We start from the raw sequence: 5930 nt of genomic DNA on the forward strand, positions 1-5930 counted from the left end.
CCATCGGGCTGAATGCCGTGTTCCAGGCAATAGAGCTCCCAGCAGGCATTGCCGATCTGGACACCAGCCTGGCCGACGTGGATGGAGATACACTCACGCTGTGGGAAGGAAAAGAGGAAAATTGTAAAATTAGGTTATGTTAGCATTTTAAATTTTCAATAAATTTTTGAAAATATTTCTAATTATGTACAGGTATTCTTCATGTTTGAGATTATCCCTAACTCCATAAAAATGATGAAGGAAAAGCACCTGCTACAAATGCTGCAGATGGGTGTGGTCTGAATAATGATGTTGCACTGTTTAACACGTGTGCAAGCCCATTGTTTCCAGTCACGCTGGAATAGAAAAATTTTTGCATTTAAAAAATATTAAAGCACAGATTTTATAAAATGAAGTAAATTAAATTTAATCATTAATTAATTGGAATCAATATTACCATCTTCCCTTTAAATAAGGAATGTCTTCTACATATGACTTGGTATTTTAACATGGACATCTGTGCTGCAGCTGAGGCTAGATGCCACACCCCTCTGCAGTCTATCTGCAGAATCCATTAGTACTAGGGGATTGGAAGCTAAACAAGGTCTGCCTCCTGCATTGCTGCATTGCTGCATTTGCTGTGCCTGGTACTAGCCTGTTCAGTCTTCTACATTATTTAACAGAGTAAGTTCTATTTCCAGAAACTGCCTACATGACCTCATTGTGCTATTCTGCCAGTTTTCCTTCTCTGACCCCGGCTGGAACCATATGCCTAAATTGAAATGAATTAATGTAGATGCACTAGAACAAAAGACAGCTGGACAGAGAGTATAGTTCTTTGTCTGCAGCATTTTCATTACTTAAAAAGAAGTCTTTCCAGAATCTTCTCCACTGCAAAAGACTGAAAAATTATTAGTATCTTTAAAACATCGATTCCTAAATCAGAAAAATATCGGAAGACCTACTTAAGAATAAAAGCACGGTGAAAGGATAATGAAATATTTATTTAAAACAACAAAATAGTTTTTTCTTTCTGAGACTCTCTACTCACCACAGAATATTCATACTTATCACGTTCAATAATAGATTTTCTTCTCTATGGTCTTTATGGCTACAACTTCCATTGTCTATCCATTGTCTAGTCACTGACATATGGGCGGGGGTGGGGTGGGGGTGGGGAAGGGCGTTTCCCTGGGTCCTGGGCGTTAGGGTACCCTGGCTCTCAAAGTGGGCTTTTTCTCTTGCCGAACGTGCAGCTAGCACGCAGAGACAGACGGACACACAAGACAGACACACACACACTCCAGTCGGGGCGGGGTGGCCCCAGACCAGACTTTAAAGGGCTTGTCAAGAGAACTGTGATTTTGCATCTCAAGAAAAAAATATTTCATCTAAGTTTTAACAGTGAATGAAAAACCTTTTAACGCCTACAGTTCCACAATGATGAAAGGCTTTTAATAAGTCTTCTGACTGGGGAGGTTTCGGGAGGGCGAACCCCGCCCAGTGGCTCTCAGGCCAGAGAAGCCAGAAACAAACAACTCCGCCCCTGCGCCGCCCTGACGCCGGCTGCCAGGGGCTCCAACAGAAACTAACCATTTTTTCCCCGTTAACATACGGGTATCTTTCTAAAATGCCCACGAACCGTGGAGGGATCTTTTTATACTAACCCACGGTTCCGCTTTGTCCCTGTCCCCGGGCCCCCCCCCCCCTTCCCAGCTACACCCATGAGCCCGGGTCTTTTTGGACGGCTTCTTCTCTCCCTCCCCCCGGGAACAACGCCACGAAGAAAAGCCTTTGCGAGTCACACGAATACCGTGCACACATACGCTGGGGCCGAGCAGGCGACGCCACGACCGCCTTTCGCTGCCCCAGACCCTTTCGTCCACCGACAGATGGGCAGCTTGCGGCTCGGAGGAGCTCAGATAACAAGTACCCGCTCTGCGCCGCCTTTGTTCTTCGCTACGGTTCTGCGGCGCCCCGGGCGCAGTTCTGCCTGGGCGCCTGCAGCACGCACTGCGGCGGCGGCCGGGCTCGAGGATTTGGGGCAGCAGAGCTGAACCTCGCAAACAAAGCATAAAGGCTACCCTTACCCAAAGATGTCGTAAAGGAAAAAGGGCTTAAGATTTTCCAAGTAGATCTTGCGGGACTGACCCCACCCAATGGCCACAAAGGGCCAGAGAAAGAAGATTCTTACCATGGTTGCTGCTTTGCGTCTGCCGGGCAGATGGCGGAGAGGAAAAGGAGAGGTTGTTGCTTCTTACAGCGCGACTCTTAGGCGGTCGATGTAAGAGAACCTGAGGCACATGGGCGGATGCAGCTCCCTATATACAACTCGGTCACCATGGGGATGGGCTGGGGCCTTTTCCTGTTGGTCCAGACCCCTCGCTCTGCCCGGAGAAGCCACGACAGGAGAGTGGTGATTGGTGCAAGCAACATGGGATGAGGTAATCTCTCCCCCACCCCCTTTTCCCTAGCATCCATACACTGTTTGCATCCTTCAGACAAAGAGACTGTGCAAAAACAGTCAGCCGAGCATCCATTATGGGGTGGGGTTGGGCGGGGGGGGGGGGNNNNGCGGGGGGGGGGGGGATTGGAGAAGGGAAGAAAGAGAACTTGAATTGGATGATTTTTATATTGCTTAAACCTCATACTACAGTTAAAATCAGCAGTGTAGGTTTTCCCCAACACTTATATCGCAGATTTTGTGTTAAGATGAAATATTTAATCTAAAATTACTCCCAGCCCTTCTCTCAAAGGATACTAAATTCTGCCGCATTCGATGAGGCTTCGGCATCTCTAATTGCTTTACTGATAAAATAGGAGAGAAGATGAGAATGATGCTTAAAATGGCATGGGTAATGTGATTTCTTTTTTAATATAAAAAAAGGTTCAATAATAGAGCCATCCAAAATGGTTTTTCAGGTTCAAGTAATTTATCTTCAGACCTTCTTTTGCACCCCTCCCCCAAATAGCTAAACAAAAAGGGAAGATGGAAGAAAACCATACTAAATATGGAAGCACACAAGTAGTTCTAACATGCTGATAATTAAGATCTAAGAAACATACCATAGTTAAATAGTCTACTAGAAATATTCCTTTATCAGAAGTCTATGTACTATGTTTTATGTAGTGTACTGTCCTTAAAATGAATCTTCTTTCCTGATACAGCATTGAGAAAATACAAAGAGTTCAGAAGCTGGAACTATTACCTGGTCCATGCAGTTATATTTTGCATTGTTCTTTTTTTTTTTTTTTTTTCTGGAAAGAGAAGAATAACTGTGAATCAAATTAAAAAGGAGAGCTGTATAATGTAAGGAAGAAGACCATTTTGTAATTTTGTCTCCATCCACAGGCAACTATGTCAGCTCAATAACTACATTTGTTTTTCATGTAGTTCTTGGGTGAATTCAGTAAATCTCAGAGATTGGGCTTCTAACTGTGGGAATTGGAGCCAGCCTCACACCGTTGCTATTCAACTAGAGACTCTGGGGGTTGCTCAATTGCCTCTTGGGACAAAAAGGCTTTGCTTTCACCCCTAGGAAATGGATTGCAGTAACATTCTTTTGCTATTTAGAAAGGCTCTTATTATCAGCAAGGATGGGCTATGCAGAATAAGACTCTGGACTGATTACCACCTGACGTTGCTAATGAAATTTCAGAGGTAAAGAGGTTTGTCGTGACCACCAAAGTTGAAAATTTCTATTTTGGCCGACGATTTTCATGTTTGGTTTTCAGCAACAGATTTTCAGGGTCTGCGGCACCATTTACAGAGCTCTGCAGAGCCCATTCATTCCTGCTGGGCGGGCAGGCAGAGCAGGCGTGGGAGGGAGGGACTTGAGACAGCTGCTGCAGGTTGTGGTGTGACAATGGCTGCCTTGAATTTTGCTAGCCTGCTCTCTGTAGCTCTGCTTCACTTGTTCAAGTTTGCTGCAGTAGTCTCCCTAGAAAAGATAAAGCCCAACACAAAAATAATCTTATCTACTTCTTGCACATTTCATAGGAAACACAATCTTCAACATCATCTTATCTCCATCCCTTTAGCAAATAAAAGTATATTTCAGTAAAAAGACAGGAGAATTAAGGACAACTTGAATATTTCTTTCTGCATCTAGAAGTACATTTAATAAAAATAAGAATTAAATGGCATTTGGGAGTATAAGGATTTATAAGGCGCTCATTGAAAATACTTCTTATGAAATTTTAATAGTCAAATAAATGAAACGCTGCTGGACCATGATAAAGTGTACAAATCTTTCCCTATGGAATGAGAGGCACAATCTTGAATTTTGTTGTCTTTACAATATAAAAGAAATATGTCATTTCCCCAGTAGTCTCCGTTCTTTATGCAGTTTACAGAGGATTAAATATAAGAGAGGCGTGTTCATGCAATTGATTCTTTGTAATTCTATCTCAGAGCTATTCTGTTCCTTATGCAAATGAGGATTTTTTTCTCCCCTTGGGCATAAGTAACAATAAGATCTAGGTCAGAAATAGATTATTTGAGCACTGATAATCTTAAATATATAAATGGGAGAGCAGAGGGAAATAACGAATCTGTTCTTTTTTCTCCCGTTATCTCACTTAATAGCATGCAAACTATTAAAAAAATTTTTTTACTAGTTCACCTCTTATTTTTTTCTGCCAATTTCTTTAACTTACATAAATATACATGTGTAAGTATTCTACTAATAAGTTCATTCTGTCCACAGTAAGATTAGCATGAAACATCTTTTTTTTTATATTTGTAGAATTTAAATAATTTATTTGTGTATGTACATCTCTTCTCCATTAAAATGTGACCCCCAGTCCCTGGCAAAGTGCCAGGCATACACTAAACATTATACACATTTTTGTTGAATTAAATGAATGGTTTCTCTCTGGGCATATTTTCATTAACTACTATAATGTCCGATACTTTAAAGGTATTTAATACGTATTTTGCCTTTTTTATTCAGTAAGCATTTACTGACTGTCTACAGTGAGTCCTTGACCATCCTAGATAGTGTGAGTAATTCAGAAGTAGTAGCATGGTCTCTTTTCTCTAGAGTCTTCCAATCTAATTGAAGAAATAAAACAAGTACATGTATATTGGAGAACAGCATGTGTCTGTGGGTATAGGGAGAGGACCTGTATAGAATCCATTGCGTGACCCCATGTATTATACCTTACGTAGGAAACAAGAAAGTTGTCTAACACTTTTTTCTTCCTACTTCTTCACCTCCCATTTATCCCTAAATCCATTCAATCTGGTTTCTGCTCTTACCACTCCTTGAAACCAAATGCCCTCCATGGTTGTTGCTAAATCCACTGGACACTTTTTAGTTCTTGTTGACCTGTGATAAGCTTTGTCACAGTTTATATATTATCTCTCTCTTGGAACACTTTCTTCCCTTGTCCTCAGAGAGTCTACCTTTTTTGGGTTCCCTCTTACATTTTTTGTTTCTTCTCTGTCTCTGCTGGTTCCTCCTCCTATCCCAATCTTTAAATGTTGGAGTTTCTCAAGGTTCAGTCCTAGACTCTTTCCTCATTTTTTTCTATATGATCTTAGTCACTCCTTGTAGATGGTAAGTGCATTCGTTCCCAAGGCTTCAAATCCTTTTTATATGCCCACACGTCTTAACAACTCCTCTTAGTTCCAGATTGTGTAGTAAACTTCTCGTCTCTGGCTGGGTTTCTCATAGGTATCCCAAATTGAACTAGTTATCTTCCCATAAATATGCATCTCCTACAGTGTTCTATTGCTCAGTAAATGGAGCAGCATACATCTGGTTTCTCAAATCAGAAGTGAGAATTACTCTTGATATCTCCCCCTCCTTTCCTGACCACCATGGAATCAGTCACTAAGTCCTGTCAAGTCTACCTCCTAAATCTCTCTCAAATCCTGTTCTTTTCTCTCCATCTCAACTGCCTCCATTCTAGTAAGTACATCATCTTTTGCCTGGACAACCTCA

Source organism: Ailuropoda melanoleuca, chromosome 16, assembly GCF_002007445.2.
Source record: "Ailuropoda melanoleuca isolate Jingjing chromosome 16, ASM200744v2, whole genome shotgun sequence".
In the NCBI taxonomy this organism is placed as follows: domain Eukaryota; kingdom Metazoa; phylum Chordata; class Mammalia; order Carnivora; family Ursidae; genus Ailuropoda; species Ailuropoda melanoleuca.